Here is a 19,572-nt window from a genome sequence, read left to right on the forward strand (position 1 = left end):
TTATTAGTAGAATCATGTGCATAGTCTACGAGTTTTCGTTAAATTATTTTGCTGAACTTGAGACTTGACTTAGATTTTTGGCAAACTACTTATATTTTCTGAGTTATTAGAGCTTATAACTGGTGTCATTCATGACCAGATTATCTAGGATTGTGAGTAGTTACTCCTTATGAGATATGTTTCATAAATTTGCATAAATATGAACTTAATCTGCTTAATACCTGTGTGCATTCGGTCTGTGGTTAGTTGACACATGTGGTAGAGGTCCCATTTTCTTATTTTACCCATAAGCTCCACACTGCCAAAAATAGCCTTTTTGTCCCACTACTACATCCTACACTTAGCCTGCCTTTGTCAAGCTAGTAGTTTACGTTCTTGGGGTTGTTACTTCGTTTTTGGTGGCATATGCTCATTTTGAGATGAAGTTGGGAAGTTGAAAGAAAGGAAAGAAAGAAAAGAACGAAGAAAAGAAAAAAAAAAGAGAAAAGAAAAATGATCCGAAAAAGAAAAGAGAGTGTTGTACTGTTCAAGCAGTCGATCGCATGCCAATTCTGTTCGATCGGCCGCTACCCGAGAAGAAGAAAAGAAATCAATTTGCATGATTCAAAGTCTTTATTAAATGGCGATTTTTGCTCCCATGTTTCATTTGTATCTTATGGGGAGTTGATTATTTCGGAGATTGTGAGTTTTGTGCTTGCTATAGCACCGTGTAGATTGAAGTTTGAGCAAGAAGTGGATATTGTCATATGGTTTTGTTACGGTACTAGCTTGATCACCTGTACCCCCACATTCCCATAAATGTTTTGCCTTTCCTGCCCATTACCTCACATATCCCATATATACCTCGGCATGTGTCATGGTCATCTGTTCGGTTGGAATGCATATGTACGGTTGTAGAGATTATTTTCATAATATATTGCAGGCATGTTCTTATAGGTCGTAGTTAGGTGAGTGTCACTAACTAAATAAATTCTTTCTATCTTTCACATATATTCACCCTGTGCTTATTTGAGTGATTTGAGCGACCAGTGAGAGTCCAATTTGATAAGTCTCTACAGTTGACAATTCAGCAGTTTTTGATGACTACATAACTCGTTTGCATGATTCATATTGCTAATTGATTGTTAGTTGCATTAAATAGGTTTAGGCTCTTCAGTTTGCATTTCGCTCTGAGATTGAACTCGTTCCATTAGGTTTTTAGGATCGAGTCTAGTTCTTGCTTTGGGACAAGCAAGGCTTTGGTTTGAAGAAGTTTGATGCGTGTCCTAAATATGATGTTTAATACCCCATTTTACACGCATTTCAGAGCTCAATTGTGTAGTTTTATGCTACTATTTGCCCCATTTCGTCTACGTTCGTATTTTCATGTAATTTTGAAGATTTATGCGGAAATGAGTAGATTTTTAAGCCAAATCCGTCCCCGAGTATCTTGCATTGCATTTGACGTGAAGTATTTACTCAAGGAACGAGCTTGGTGCGCATTCCGAGGCCCGAAAGACAAATGCCCGAGAACTTAGAAGTCAAGTATCAGCTACTTCAGTCGATCGACCGCTACCCTTAGTCGATCGACCAGCCCACGACTTACAGGAGCTACTGTACACTGGAGTCCAGTCGATCGACTGCCTTGCATGGTCGATCGACTAAGCCGTAATTCAGACGTGAATTAAAAGATCGTGGAAAAGGAAGCCCATTGTACATTAGGTTTTGGAATAAAGAGTTGCGTTATATTCCTATATAACGTAACTTGATATTAGGCGGAAGACATTCAGATTTTATTAGTTCTATCATCAGTAATTTAGGGTTTTATGTTTATCTGATCTCCAATACAATTTACTTTTTTTATGCATTCGGTTCTGGATCCTTTCTCTACAATTTCATTCGGTATTTCGTTCATAGTATAGAAATTGCTAGTTAGTTTCCAAAGCCAATATTATCGTTTTATGTTATTTATTTGTTTAATCGTTTCGAGCATGAATTCAGTAGATTTATTAGTCAATTTTATTGTTGTTATCATTCCTAGTATGAGTAGCTAATTTCATCGTGCTAGGATGTAGGGGAATTATAGTGTAGGCGGCATTAGAATTAGGTAACTCTGAATCGCGCCATGGTCGATCGACCGTCCAACTTGGTCGATCTACTGGCCTCGTGAGGTTTTGTTTCGTTTTAATTGTTTTTACTGCTAAATTCGACAAATCGAATGCATGCGACTAGTTGAATGCTTAGTAATTGACTGACCCATTAGATCGAAAGATAGGGAAGGTTATTAGACTACCAATTAAAATGACTAAACTATGCTGAGATCGAAAGATAGGTATCGTTTAGATTTTTAGTCGCTTTTCAGGACGAGAGTCAGTATTAGTGATATTAGGGACCCGTAGCGAGATCGAAAGATGCTACTTGTTAAGAGTGGACCGAGAAGACCTCTTGTTTTTCCGCCTCATGTGTTTGATTTAGACCTACTTAGTATGCTGCCGCCGAAACTATAGTAAACCGACCATCCTAGTACCCTTATTTATATTTCATTTAATACATTTCTTTAGTTTACTTTTACTTTTATTGCCTTAGCTATAGACCAAATCAAAGCAAACCCCCACACACTGTTACCTTAGGACTAAAATTAGACAATTATTAATTATATTCGCCTCCCTGTGGTTCGACCCTGCTACCACTGTCTATAGTTGTAGTTGGACTATAAATTTTATCTTTGGTACTCACAACGACGGGTATCAATGTGCCTTGAGAAGAAAAAATTACTGAAACGAAATTCTTACCTTGATTTCATACTTCAGAATATAAAACGCAAAAATTTACTGAAACGAAATTCTTGTAGTATTTTAGGCGTTCTAAATATTTTCTGCTCCGTATCACTTTAGTTCATAAATAATATCTCGAGCACAAAAAAGGCCTCACTCGCAATGTCAAACGAAATTTCTCAATTTAGGGTTCCTTTCTCATTTTTGAGTTTTCCACTTTTCCCTAATTTCTCAATTTAGGGTTTGTGTGTTTTGATTCCTCTAATTTCAAGTTTTTGATAATTTACGAAATTATAGTGAATTTGTTGATTAATTAAAGATTTCAAGTGTTGTGAGTGACAGAGTGATGATTAATTAAAGTATTGTTCTTGAAGATTAATTAAGGTTTCGTTGATACACTAAAACTTACGGATCCGTGTATAATTCACCGGTGTTTGTTTATCAATTTTCCCTCTTTCAACAGTTGCTTGCTAAGCTTTGTCGACGTTATTAATATCTCAAGAACAAAGTTGGCATCTGTTACTTGAGAGTTTGTCGCTTTTTTCGGCATGCCTTTTTCTCCTGTCATTCTAAGACAGTAGTTAAGCATACATATTTTTTTTATATTAAATAGACTGGTATCTTAAATCAATTGGTTTGCAGGGAGATTTGCATGTGCGGGAGGACATTCCGATGCTGCTGGATTTCGGGGAAGAAGCATTTAGTGGTCCGTGTGGAAAGTACTTGCAATATTACTGGGCATGCGATGAGCTATGGGTGAGCAGATTATTTACAATTCCCGAGTGTTTGACGTGATATTGTTTATTGCCTTTTCCCTAGCAACAAATCTATGCCTAAGTTATCATCTTTTTTCTTCCTTTTAACTTTGGAGCTTTGTCAAGTTAAGAGTTGGTTTAGTATATCGCCTTCCTCCTTTTCCGCTGTTCATGACTTTAGAGCCTTTTGGAAACAACTGTCATTTTATTTAAAAGGTAATCAGCGATTGAACCCCCTTTATTATCAACCCTTTTAATTTGCTAATAATCCCAAGCTATTGTGTTACCAATTCATGTAATTTTTTTGGTTTTATCTGTAAGAAGTGCGTTTACTCTATTCTTCAACTTTGAATCTTATTCTTAATTTTGTTTTTACTTGTTGTTTGTTACAGCTTCATGCCTAGAAATTAGATTAGTGTACATCCTATTGGTTGTAATCTAAGTAATTTGCTACTCTATTTTGATTTTACCACGTTGTCACTTTAACAAATGTAAAAGTTCATGAAGTGGTAATTTTCTCACCCTTTGATCATATTAATGTATTTTGTTTAATGTTATTGGAAATTTATGTACCACTCAAGTCAGGCTTAAAGGAAAAAATTCTATTTTCATCAATAATGTTCAATATCTTATCATGTTACTCTTAAGCAAATAAATTTATGTTGCTGGTTTGTTCTTTCATTCATTAGTAAAGTTTGACAAGCTTAATTAAACAAATTTCTTCATCCAATGGAGTCATTACACCTTGTTTTTTTTTTTTTTAGTTTTATATGGTTTCATAGGAATTTGGTGGCTGTTGAATCTTTCACTAACAGTAAATGAAAATCGACAATAAGCATTTGATAGTTAGCACATAATGGGTGATTAATTCTTCTGATTTCCTTCTTTGTTACGTGAATATTCTAGATTGCTGCACTTATTGGATCAAAGAATTCCATGAGAAAAGGTAAAATACTATTTTACTTGCTTGTTTTCCCTTTACTTTTCTGAAAATCTAAAATCTGCTCCTTGTACTACTTTGCGAGATGCTCATTCATAATACTACTTTCAAGGTAGTGTATTTCATTATTCATTCCATTTTTCATCCCTATAGGCAGGCTTTGAAAACCTGTGCAAGTACTACGTGATGAAGTCTTTGTGCGAGATGACCATGACGAAGGATTATGGTTTGATAACTCCAAATAATAGATAACATCCTTCGCTAATTTTTGAACTAGTTTGTAGACGATTATGTCATTATGTCATTTGCGCTGCTGATGTTATATAGTCATTTGAACTGAGATTTTTTATATGAAGTAATGCTATCCGCTAATATTTCACACATTTCGGCTCGCAATTTTTTTTTTTGTGTGTGATAAAATGTCATTATTCATATTAATGAATCGACTAATTCAAAAGACTACCACTTGGAAAATACAAGCATACAAGTAGACTGCATTTCTTTTTGTTATTCATCGTCTTTTACTAATTGATGACCCGTTTATCTTTATGTTCTTTTTCTTAATTTTTTTATTAGGCTGTTATTTGAATCTCCAATGCTACTGCCATTTATGTATGAGGCTGTTATTTGAATCTCCAATGCTACTGCCATTAATTCATACTAATATTTTTTTAATTTGATTCAGGTCCACAATATGGGTAAAAATGGAGATAAAGAATCACGTCCAAAAAAGAAGACGAAGACGAGGGGTCCGTCAACGAGAAAAACTTACTTTTGAAGAGATTCTTAGTAGGTCTATGTTGCCTAATGGCGCTTTACCGCTGCTCAGGTTATTTGTTTAATTTGAGTATTACATGGGACAACGGTGATGATAGTGTATTGTTTTCCTTGGCAGTGTTTGAATGAAAATGGTTCATCTAGGTAATACTCAGTATTATATGCTCTTTGCTACTTTTACAATAGCAGTTTGTTTAAAGTGTGGGTCTAGATGGCCTTGATCACACGAATAGCTCGAACATAGTTTGTCAATGTTAATCTGCCTTTCATGTTACCGTGTGCACCCGTGTTCGAGACTGTATACTCGAACATGGTATGGTACTTGAACACTTCATGTTAAACTAAAAAACACGAGTACGTTTCATAAGAGAGCCAATTCTGATCTTGGACACTCACACGTATGAGTTTGTTCTAATCAATTCTTGTGTAGCATAGTTGTTCCCTCGGCATATTGTATGCTATGTACTTATTTTTAAGTTTGATTCTGCTAATGCTTTGATGTTCAGAGATTTGGGAAAGGATCATGATCACATACATGGGTCCAGTGTTCGAGGGAAAGAAATAGAGCGGTTTGGAATACCATAGACTGGATAATTGAGGAAAGTTGGGGACAAAGGTTAGTGTTGTTTTCCCTTTTATATTTTGATCGTTTTATTAGTTTGAAGCGGTAAACAATTTTCATGCTAAGAAGCTTTATACTTGGTGGATCGCCCCGGAGTACCTGAATTTGTGTGCGTACCATATCCATGCTACTCTAATGGCATATGAGAAAGTCCTTAACAATGTTGGTTTAAATGAAGCAACTTTTGATTGACAACCTGAGCATGAGCCTCCACTTACTGGAGCGGGTAATGGAATTCTTATTATGAGTCGCGTCCCCTATTCTTTTGCCCGAAACCCATTAAGAGTGTTTGAGTTGAGACCCTTAACTGTAAACTTTTAAAGCTGAATCCCTTAACTGGAAAATTTTCAATAGCATAGGTCCTTCTCTTGGTGTTAACTCGTTTTGTAATCTTAGTTATGATTGACTAAACAAAGTGTAGATTGCTTTTTTGCCAAATTCTGAAAAAGAAGGGTAATTCATTCAATGTTGCTTTTATGTATCAACTAATACTTATTATTAATTGAATATTTTTTTTAAACTTTAGTGTCCGCAACAACCGAGGATTATGAGTGTAGTTATTATTTTATGAAATGGATGTATGATATAACCTTCTACTATTGTAAATCTGCGAAGATACACTTTAAACAGGTAATTCAATCTTACTTTAACTTTTTATTGTTAATTTTCTTTCTTCATTTACATTTATTACTATAATATTAATTTTGAAAATGCAGAATATTGGAACTTCACCCATGTCAATGATCGATATGAATGTGGCTAGAAAAGTTTGGGCGAATAAATGTTTAGATAACATACATTTAGTATAGATTACCTTAGTAACTATGACTTTCGTTGGAATATTTATACATTGGATTGTATTTTGGAACGTTGTTGGTTGGAAACGTTGTTAGGTTGAATTATTGTATTTTGGAACGGCGTTGGTTGGATTGTATTTTGGAACGTTGTTGGTTCGAAGAGATGTAATTGTCCTTTGGCTGGATATCTTATTGCAGGTTTTAAATTCTTGGCATTTTGATTATCAATTTTATGGAGTGGTGATTATCAATTTTATCGGGAGGTGCTGCCTAAATTTCGGTAGCAATTTTATTTTTTTATTTTTTTAAAAAATATTAATAAATTGCGTCAGTTTTTTCAACAAATGACGCAAAAAGTAAAAAGCAATTGTATCGGTTGTGTGAATAAATGAAGCAAAAAGTTGATCAAATTGGCGCTAAATTCAAAAGCCAATAATATCAGTTACGAGAACAACTGACGCAAAAGGTAGAAGCAAAAGCATCGGTTTTCCAAACAACAGACGCAAATGCTGATTTATTTGCATCAGTTTTTATCCCATTTGCGTCGGTTTTTTTATTAAGAAATGACTCAAAATAGCAACTATTTGTGTCGGTTCTGCAAGTACAACTGACGCAAATGTTAAGCATTTGCGTCAGTTTTACAACTAACGCATAGCAAATACGACCCCTCGATATACGTCAGTTCAAAACCGACGCAAAAAACCATTTACGATCCCTAAGAAGGTTTGGGTCCCGGAGCCGAGTCGTCTAGACTGTTCAACACCTACAAGTCGACTTAATCCTTCCTATTCAACTCTATGTATGGTCTAATGAGGCTCGAGTTGGTTTATATCTTACAAGACTCATTGAAGAGATAAGGGATGGTCAAAAAATGCAAGGATTCATAGGCTCACATTTCATCAAACATAACATGTGCATACCGAAATCACAACAAGCAAGTAAATTAATTATGAGAACATATTAGATTAAGCATAGATCAATCCCCATGTTTGTTTCCCCTAATTCCCCATTAATCCTAGCTAAATGACTACTCACTCATGATGAAGTTTAACATGTTAATAAGCTTGTCAATCATACTAACAAAGCAAAACATGATGAATAAATGATGTGATTATCAATAATTAAGCAAGGGTAAAAGAGATTATACCTACTTGAGATGATCCAAATAATAAAGCAAAGAATAATAGAAGAAAACTTGATTGATTGATGAAGAGTTTTCAATTCTCCAAAAATAACCCAATAATCTTCAATTACCCAATAATAATAAACTTGGACAATGACTAAGGAAAGATTAATATATAATTTTGTGGAATAATTGAGATTAATTTATTCTAATCTATTCTTAATGAAGGTTTTATCTAATCTAAAGAAGCTTAATCTAATCTAAGAGAACTTAATCCCTTGATTATTACAAATGGAGTATATATAGTGGTACATCATTAGGTTAAGCAAGGATAGATTAGTAAATAACAATGCTAAGTGTTGAGTAGGGAATTGCAACTCCCGAGGGACATGCGCGGATCACGTAGCAGGGAAAAGCATTCTATCAAACAATCCGCTCGTCCCGAGTGAAAAACGTGCAACCTGAGCCTCAACCCGAGCGGGTTGATATTGTCCCGAGCGGGTTGAGCTGTATCTCGCTTTACTTGAGCTTGACCCGCGCGGGTTGAGCTGTTGTTTCCCTTTTTCTTGCTTTTAAGCCTATGATGCTTCTATATACTCTTTATTCCTACTTCCTTGGTCATAATTCTTGCCTCCTCTTCATACTTAGTCCATTCAAGATCGTCAACAAGCTGCCAAATATCCGCGATAGACGAGAATTCCGCCTAATTATCTCCTTTCCTATAAGACATATAAAGTGCAATAGGAAAGCAAAATAGAAAGGATTTGACAGATAAAATGGCCATGAAATATTATAATAGTATGCAAAATAGGTTTAATTAAGGGACTAAATGTGCGCAATTAAGAGTCACATCAATGCTCGTCTCCAAAAAATTGAAAGTCCCATAGTAGCCGTAGAAGCTAAGCTTCCTCCTATAGAGGATCCTATTTCTGACATCCCTTTGCGTGACGATCCTCCACCCTTCGTAAACGATTCTTCCCCTATCCTCACTGAAGCTGAAAAGTGTCTTCAGTACTTAGAAGGGCAACTGATGTACCTCAAAGGAGATGATATTTACAGGGAGAATAGTCGAAAGTATGAAGCAGTCACTACGCCAAATAACACCTTCAATAACGGTCAGATAATGCAATTACCGTTATCAAATAGAAACATGGAACTATTATTGTAACGACTGTTGTTAAATATATACCACGTTGTACAAACACGCGACCGTTATATAACATAAATAACGGATCTATAATACCGTTAACACAACTCAAGAACCGTTATAAAACGTTGTTAAATATGTTTATGGCAATGAGTATACTTTTAAGGAACCGTTATTAAATCTTAATAACGGTTTCAAATCCGTTGTCCTAGTTTACTATTGACAACGGTTTAGTGGTTCCAAAACCGTTGTTAAATATTATATATGATAACGGTTCATTTCGTTATCTTATTTAATTAAATGTCAAAATTTAACAATGGTTTTATTACGTACAAAATCGTTGTTATGTTTATCTATTGACAACGGTATGTAACCATTATCTATTTTTATTGATGAAACTTTGACAACGGTTCTTCTTAAATACACTGTTGTAAAAGATTTAAATTCGATAACGGTTATCGTTCGTTATCTTATATTTTTGGCGGTTTGAATGGGAGGGAAAAAATGTCAATGATTATTTATCTAAATAAAACCGTTGTCAAATAATTTTTTACAACAGGTTATTTTAAACCGTTATTACAGAAATGCTATTTTTTCAGCAGCGTTTCTAACAGCTGCTCCAATGCTATTTTTTCAACAGATGCTGAAAAATAGCATTCCAGCAGCTTTGCACTGCAAAAATTCAATCCTGCATCAAAATATTACATCCCGTGATCAATTAAACCTAGTTTAAAAACAGTACGAACAAGATGATCAAAAGTCAATACATAACTTCCTCAGAAAACAAAAGAAGCCAATACACAACGGCTCTATATATATACACGTAGATAAAGCATGAGCAAACTATTGAGACTCTACTAATGAAACAACATAACTGGCCCACATATTTCTTAACTGGGTGATGTCCTCTGGCGAATATTTTGTGGCTTTGTTGAGTATTAGTGGAAACTACAATTCATAATATACATAATAAAAATAGATGTAATATATGGAAGTATACAGAATTGAACTCAATTTACGTCTGAAATAGTTTTTAAATCACAATAACCCATATCGGAATGGTAGAAAGTTTTCCGTTGATAACCTCCGACATGGACTGACAAATGTAAAAGGCGCATTGTTTGTCGTCTGGTGATTTAGGAGACTGTTATATAAATCACACGCAAACCAGCTGAATTAGATAATCAACCACTTGCATAAACATAAATTAAATGATACGAGTAATTATTAAGAATACACTTACTAATGGCGTGATAAAATTGGAAACAGTGTTGCTTTCATATTTTTCAACCAGACATAATCTTTTTTTTTTTTTTTTTTTTGCTTCGAAAACACTAATTCATAAATATACACACATGCCATTATTATTTGCTTATATATGGCTCAAGTCATACAATAACAAATGACATTATTGAAGGTTGCAAACTTACTGTCCGAGGGTTTGCCTTCCTAGAGTCAATCCAGTACACTGTTTTTGTTTCCACTTGGATTGCCACTAGCACCCAATGCTTTCTATTCAATTTGGGACATTGAACTGTTAGTTCATTTACACGTATGTAAGCATGTTAATAATAAATTTATAGAACCGTGATTCATTACAATAATCACGTACTATACATACATATTCTCATTGTAGGGGCAAGCCATAGGTTTTTGGTCGACATTAACCGACGAGCGATACAATTGATTTGTTCTTCGTATGAAATTTTGTGCACAGAGAACGCCTTAGGTCTCAAGAATCCGTAGGCGTGAATTGGGACCGCCACTCAACGATATGATTATTCAGGTACCTATTACGCCGCATGGAACTAAGAATGTTATTGTAATTGATAATTTAAACAAGCATCGTTATTCGTAAATGGAAATAACTAAATAGTTTTATTAATAAAACTTACTTCATCCAAATCAAAATGTGAGCATCATCTAAATTGTTAAGGTCGAAAAATTCCATCAGTTGCTTCGGGTCCAGTACAGCTATATCAGCTACGCCCATAATTTTCTCTTTAATGTTAATCATGACTACATCACCTCTAGGTGACCTCTTTACAACCAGGTTGTGCAAAGCCTTCAGCGAAGTAATTTTCGTTTTTTTTTTATATTCACACGATTCATAATAAGGATCATAAGCAGGCTTGACTGCAACAAAAGTAGCTGAGTTATATTGTATGTCCTGTAGTTTTGTTTTTGCAGAAAACCTAGTCCTTTCGGTGACTTTGTCCGTTGACGTGGTAGTAATTGCTTTAGCTGACGCCATGACTTTGGTTAAGTTCTGCAAATGTAAAGATTAAATTAAAGTACTTACGATATGTTAATATTCTTACCCTAATATATTTAAAGAACATGTAATAATTAACGTCTGCAAATAGGTACCTCGGGGATGACAACATTGATGAGGATGTCAGGCCATTGCACATAAGAGCTTAGGGCTTCTCTCAAATAAGTAACCTCTTCTTTAGGAAATGATACTTTTACTTCCCCATACTCTTCTTTATATAATTGGGACACTTCCACTTTCTTGCATTTGTCACGAAGGGGTATGAAGGCGTACACCATGAACCTTAACTTGTTGAAGCCGGTCGTAATTGAACACGTATCCCCTGGCAACAACAACTTTCTGTTTCCCCTGTAAATAGAAGAGATGACAAGCCGCCTTGCAATATCCCTTCACGACAGCTTTAATAAATTAGTACACACAAATTCGGTACCTTAAATAAATTTCATAAGTAAAAAACGTGTATGATATGAATAATTATAAACTAGAAGGTGGTACCTTTTTCGGTGTTGAGAAGCACATATGATCATCAACTACCTCCACCTCATTCTGTGTCACGGCCTTCCTGGCGTGCTCTTCAACTGCCTGATATCGATCCTCGGCTCCCAAACTCAGTCTCCTTTGCCATTTCCTTCTCCTTTGCCATGTCATCCCCGACTTCCTTCTGTACATTAACACTTGTCCATATAACACGTACTGATTTTCCAAATCATATAACACACTATATATAAGACATAAATATTATTACCTCTTTTTCCTCCTCCTCCTCCTTCTCCTCCTCCTCTACTTCCTTTGTGACTTCTTGAACCATATCCAACTCTCTTTTGATGGCGGTTTCCCAGTTTCAAACATTCTCAGCATCAACCTGGCCATTTTCCGTAGCTGTGTAGTAGAAATTAATGTCAACATATATAGTTATAAATAATGTTGAATCAAATACAGTATTTATATGATTACCTTTTCAAATCATCACCACTCATCATCCTTCGAGGAGTTTTTCCAAAATACTTAGTGATACCAACATGCGTCGATACCCCTCTCACACGACCTCCATGCTCTGCTTTGGCGATTGCCCTAGCAAGAATGTCATCACGTCGTTAATGTAACAACCCTGATTATAAAACAAAGGAAAAACTTATATAAAGAGAATATCAGAGTACGATACTGATAAAAGGGTCAAGGTGGCGGAAACACCTGACCAATCCGGTTCGTTACTAAATCCAAAACAAGCTAATACATTATTCAAAGGGTTCTTAAAACTAGAAACAAACTCCTAAACGGTTTATTCATCTCGCCGCACAACACTTCCCCAGCAAGATATCAGCCAAACAGCAAACACCTGAACAACCTGAGAACAGGGGTCGACAATCAGTCGGGAGTAACTAGATGCTCTCCCAGTCATGTTTACAACAATTGAATATAATCAACAATAAATAATAATTGAAAGGCATAAACAGTAAACATGTGAGATCATCCATACTCATGAAAACCAAATACAGCTTACCATGTCTTATCAACCTTAGACGAATGCAATCATGCAAACCGAGACCATATGCAACCACTAGACCATGAACACTTATAAGACTAGTAGTGACAAATGACCCACAACAACCTAAGGCACGAAGCTAGCATTAAAGCATAGCAAACACGGTAACACATAATCCAAAGCAACACAAGGCACAAAGCTAGCAATCAAGCGTAGCGAATAGAGCGAACGCCCGTTAGAGCGTATAACCACTGCCTCTAACTTGCCAGTGCGTATAACCACTGCCTCTAGCTGACGGAGCGTATAACCACTGCCTCCATTGGTGTGGAGCGTATAACCACTGCCTCCACGGTACTATGTATAGCGTATAACCACTGCCTATATATATAAGACCTGGCCAGACTTTCGGTGCAATAACTGTACACCGAACGACACTCGGGTACTAGAACGTATAACCACTGCCTCTGACTAGTTCCGAACACAGACCAAAACAAATCTCGCATCAACGGGTGGCGTTAGTTCATTCCGATAGTATATAACTGATACTACAGTCATCTATTCAAACTAGCAACAAACCAATGCACAGCATAACTGACTGTACTAACATGCGTGAACAACATCACGACTCAACCCATAGGATAGTATAACTGACCATCCTACTATCATATGAACAAGAGCAACCAAAGATACATGCAACACAAGGACATAACACGTTAAACATAATACAATATATGAAACAAGTATAAACAACCAATGTTATAGTAACTTCAGTTATAACTTTAATATTAACTTTACATTAACCATTCCATGTTATAGTATTCCAACTATAACTTTAACATTAACCTTACCACGTAACTCAATGTTATATTAGCTCTGCTACAACATTGACTTCATTAGCCTAATGTTACATTAGCATCCCCTATTTACTAAATGAATAGGCGATTCTACGTTTTTTCCCGCCTAAAATATTAACTTCTAATTGCGCGTTTAGTTTTTGCATTCTATTATGGGCCAAGTATAACGTAATAAATGATTGCTAAAAAAAAGTATAATTCTACTAAGGGATAAATCTAGATCATATCAATGATCTTGACCAAAAATAACATAAAAATCGATTGCCAAAAAATAAGTATAAAATCCCCAATCATTGCCAAAAAATAAGTATTCCGTCAATCATTGCTATAATCTTCCTATATTCTAAGAGAATAAAATTTCTCTAAAATTTTCCCTCCAAAATGCTCAAATTTATATATGGAACAACTTAATTTTTCATTTATTAAACTAATTTTCCATTTAAAATGATCTTTTCATCATTAAACTTTAAAATATAATATTTTAACAAAAAAAAAATTAGTATAAAACTATAATCTATATACACATAAACTGTATCTCTTATTATTAACTTCGTGACGAAAAAAAGAATTTATTAAAATAATTTGAGGTAGTTAAAATATCTTCATAAAAAACACACTTCATAGAATTACTCAATTCTCTTGATTAATTTTAAGATTAATTATTTTTTTATAAAAATTCATGAGATATAATATAAAATCTATAAGTAATACAGTAAAAAGCCTATATTTAACGCGCATTTGTACGAGATCTATACTAGTTAGCTATAACATTGACATGTGACTTAAGTTATAGTAGCCCAGCTGTAACATTGAGCCATAATCTCAAAGTTATACGGCTTCACCTATAACATTATCACGACCCCAGAGTTGTACCAACCCAGCTATAACATTGAGCCATAATCTCAAAGTTATACTAGTTCAGCCATAACTCTAGGTCTTCTCACCAACCCCCACCATGCCGCCACTAGGCTTTCCATGTGGAACCCTAGCCGCACGCCCCAAACACCCAACGGAGCACATGCATGATATATTATACAATTTAGACAATAAAACACATACGTAAACACACAAGTACAATTAAACATGATAATAAACAATCAAACACGTACCAATTTACACAAATCAATAATTAAATCATGTAAATTACACCAATTGGCATAAACACAATTAAAAGAAAACACCTAGTTACCTTATTAAGCAGTTAAATCCTAGAGATCGTCTTCAACGATGTAGATGTCTCCTCCGGGTGCAGTTTCCACGCCTTTATAAAAATCATCCACATGCCAAAGATAACGAATCTATAAATATACTAACTAACTAACTAACTATATATATATATATATTATATATATATATATATATATATATATATATAAACAATAAAACTATGCGAAGGAGATAGATAAATCCAAGAAATAGGATCGATCTAAGCACGAAAGATGATGAAGGAGGAGAAAGTAGGAGGCGCATGAAACCCTAGGAAGGGTGGATCTCACGGCACAAGGGAGGAAGGAGGAGGAGAGAATTAGGTTTAGGGTTTTTGAGAAAAGAGAAGCAAGGGTTTGGTTTCCCTTCTTATTTATAGAGAAGCTCATGGTTTATTTCAAGCTTAGGCCCAAAACTCACCCATAAACACTAAACCACACGTGAAAACCCAAGAAGGAGCGGGTCTTCATAGAAATTCGAGCTCAATGAGCCGAATACGCAAAAGACGGATATTTTCCCGAAAATAAAATATAAAATATGGGAAAATAAAATTAAAGAATTATGTTATGGAAATTAGGGGTGTTACACTTACGACTTCCATTTTCCTTCCTGTACCTCTCACAGATCCTCTACATACACAAAAAACCATTAAGCAACTTACAATTACACAACTCCGGCCACCAGTGGTAGGAGTGACATATTTATTCAAAGTTACAATTTTCTCTTTGATGTCCTGCTCATATTCAGTTTTCGTCTTTCCATTCTTAGGAGTGTGACCATCCACCCAAGCGTTGTGATGACTGAATTTTCCAAGCTTTGCCTACAATGCATTCATCACATTGATATCCTCTCAAAATATGTATGATTACTATGAACATATATAACATCCGACTAAAACACCTAATAGTCTAATACTATAAGAATTATGTACTTACAAGTTTCATCTTAATCAATCTATAACCACCTCGGGAGCCGTAAAAGACGGTCTTTTTCATTTAAATGTTCGCCTTGTTCCTCTCACTCATAGCCTTCAACAAATAAATTGTATCGAGAAACGTAAGCATGACCAAACACTAAACTAAGTATACTCCTTTACTTTTTATTATTATTAAGTTACTTTAAACTTGTCAGACTGCCTATAAGCGATATAGCTATCCCAATAGTCCTGACTGACATACAGATTCTTCTTTTCTGGTGGTTTCTTGTTCATCTCCCCGGCTTCCTTGGTTAACAAGTGGTCCTCAGTAAACTTTAACTTTCAAGATCTTAGGGCTTCCTCTGTCTTTTTTTTAAGGTACTTAATATACTTTTCGGAGACCAACGTAAGCTAACTGCGTATATGATAAGCATAGTTGGTATAAGTGTTTCGGCTAATAGACATATTAAGTAGTAACTTAATTTCAGCTAAAGCATTTATTATTGTATATACATACCTTTATTATGTTTATTATCATGGTATTCCGTATTTTACTTAGTTCACTTATATAGGGCCTACTGAGAGGCACATACTGTCTTACACAACAACCAATCCAACTCGCAAAATACCCGGCATTCTCACCATATGGCAGCCCCGTATATTTATCCCATTGTAAAGGATTAGGTATCTTTGAATTTATTTCTTCTAAGGAAACCATGTGGCGCATTCGACCCGCAGTGTGTTGCAAATTATTCGCATCACCTGAATCGTCGCCTGACGGAATTCCATCATTTATTTTCCGCTTTTCGACCATATCTAAAGCAGAAATTAATAAACAAATAATAACAATGCATATTTCTAATAACAAACAAATCTCTAGAGATGAGGTTTTATTACAACTGGCCAAGTACTGTGTTGAGTACTCATGTTTCCATGAGGATTCATTCCATCTGTGGAGAGCGCTAGACGCAAGTTTCTTGCTTCTTTGGCGAAGTCAGGATATTTAGCGTCAAATTCTTTCCACTGTTGACCATCCGCTAGGTGTCTTAACTTTCCATCATCAATCCTTCCACTATTATGTCAAGTCAACATTCTTGCATCTTCTTAATTCAAATAAATCCTTATGAATTTTTGTGTTATTGTAAAATACAACAACACCTTAGTTGCCATCCCTTCCTTAGTCCTATAACGCCATATAGAGCAGCGCAGACAATATGATAATTTCTCATAATCTTTACGACACAATATACAGTCATTGGGACAAGCATGTATTTTCTCATATTCCATACCCAATTCTCGAATCATTTTTTTAGCCTCATATGTCCGACTCGGAAGAACATTACCGTTAGGAAGCATGTCACATAGCAAAGTTAGAAGATCCGTAAAACTCTTAGCACTCCACCCATTTGCCCTCTTCACGTTATATAACATTACCACCTCTGACAATTTGGTATACTTCTTACAATCAGTAAATAAAGGCATTTTAGTTTGACTCAACTTTTGGTGTGGAATTTAAACTCGTCGTCAAAAGCTACCAACCAAAACAATATTTATAACTTTACAAACTAATGTTAGTAAAGAGGCAAGTAAAGGCCGGATCCCAAGGGACGGGTATTGATGTAGTATTTTCAATTGTAAATGGTCGTGTCATAGGGTGTCATAATTTGGGGTTGAGGTAGGAGATCAACTAAAATTAATCAACAATAAAAACAAAGCAAGGTAAATAAATGGAGATGTAAACAATTGATTGAAAGCACTAGGGTGTCATGGGGTCATAGGGCATTCATGGGAGTTTGATCATACAAACATATTCTCAAATTATAAGCAAGCAATTATTGTTGTGATGGGATCGAGTTGGTGTATAAGCTTACAATCCCTAGGAAGGTTTGGGTCCCAGTGCCGAATCAATTAGATTGTACAACACCTATAAGTAAACTTAATCCTTCCTATCCAACTATATGCATGGTCTAATGAGGCTCGGGTTGGTGTATAAGCTTATAAGCCCCATTGAAAAGATAGGTGATGGATCAAAAAATGCAAGGATCCATAGGCTCGCATTTCATCAAACATTACATGTGCAGAAGTTGAAATCACAACAAGCAAGCAAATAAATTATGAAAACATATTAGATTAAGCATGAATCATTCCCCATGTTGATTTCCCCTAATTCCCTACTAACCCTAGCTAAGGAAACTACTCACTCATTATCAAGTTTAACATGCTAATGAGGTTGCCAATCATATTAACAATGCAAAACATGATGAATAAGTAAGAAAGATTAACAATAATTAAACAAGGATTAAGAGAATTATACCTATGACGATTCCAAAATAGTAATGCAAAGAATAATAGAAGTACTTGATGATTGATTGAAGGTTGTCAATCTCCAAATAAACCCAAATGATCTTCTAATTACCCAAAATAAATGATAAACAATAGAGAAATTAAGAAAAGATTAAGATATGATTAATATTGATAAATTGTATTACAACTAATTTGAGTGTATTAAGAACTAATTAAGAGAGTATTAAGGAATGATTAAGATCTAATTAGGAGGTGGTGCTAATCTAGGTAGTACAAAGGGGTATTTATACTAAAGATTAGGTACACAATTTAGGGTTACTAAGGGCTTAAATGACTATTAAGATCCTAAGAAAAGTTGAGGAAATGCTCCTCTCGAAGGAAATGAGCATATCCGTGTTACTGGTCCCGTGTCAATCTGCCCGTCCCGTGCGTCTTGAGTTGTGGCACGGTTGGTACTGACTTATGATCGGAGCGGATCATAGATGAGACGCTCGGCTTGAGCTGTTGTGGGACGCTCGTCCTAGGCAGAAGGCGCTCGGACCTTGCTGCTCAGAGACGGCCGGATTGTGGACAATCCGCTCGGATCCTGGGAGAGACAGCTTCTCTTCTTTTTGCTCCTTAACAATCCGCAAGGATCGTCTTGAGGATGCAAGGATCCTTTCATCATTGCCCATTTCACTTTATTATCTACATAGGCCCTCAAGTAATTTTTTTCCTTTGATGTATGGTGATTGGATGCGATCAATTTAGCTCCATTCCGTCATGTAAATGCACGGTTAGCACTCCTTTTATCCATTGAATCAAGTTTTATGCATGAAAAACTATTTTTCATTTCTTTTCATTTCATCCAGATCACAACCTTTTAAGACTGACTGCTCACCATAAGGGATCACGGTAGACACAATAGAAATAGCTGGGTGCTTGGCGGGATGAGTCTTTCACGAGTTACAACATAAGTAGTCCACATAGCTGACAGTAGTTTGAGTTTTACCTTTATATACATGTACCTTTAGTTTTATTAATCATTATAATATAACTTAATTGTTCTTTTATCGATATTTGATTATTACTGTCCTCGGGCAACCGAGATGGTGACGCCCTTATATGCTAGGGAAGGTCTTGTTAAGGCTCCTGAGTATATGGGGGTGTCACAAAGCGATATCAGAGCGATGATTTTGGAACCTGTAACTAATGAACCCAATGAATCTAGATAGTCAAAATAAAATGAACCCGGATAGGAGTTGCTAGGAGCTAATGCAAAGACATAGGAGACGTCCTAAAGTCGCGAAGTCACCCTACAACATTGAACCGGTCACTATGGGGTGTCATGGGATCGCTATATGTTTGCTAATGTTCTATCGTGTATGTTGAATGATGTATTGTATAGAAATGTTGCAAAATGATTGTGGTGGAATGGGGAATGTGGTAAATGATAAAGTGTTGTGAATAGGCATGTTGCATGATAGTCGGTCCACAATGTTGTTTGGAATTGTTGGAAAGGTATATGAGAATGATGAATCATGTGGAGGAATAAGGAAGTAGTTCATATATGATAATATGTGATGAATAATGATGTTGCAGGATGAATGATTTATAATGTGGCTATACTAGTAACATGTG

This window comes from Silene latifolia, chromosome 11 (assembly GCF_048544455.1).
Source record: "Silene latifolia isolate original U9 population chromosome 11, ASM4854445v1, whole genome shotgun sequence".
Taxonomy (NCBI): Eukaryota; Viridiplantae; Streptophyta; class Magnoliopsida; order Caryophyllales; family Caryophyllaceae; genus Silene; species Silene latifolia.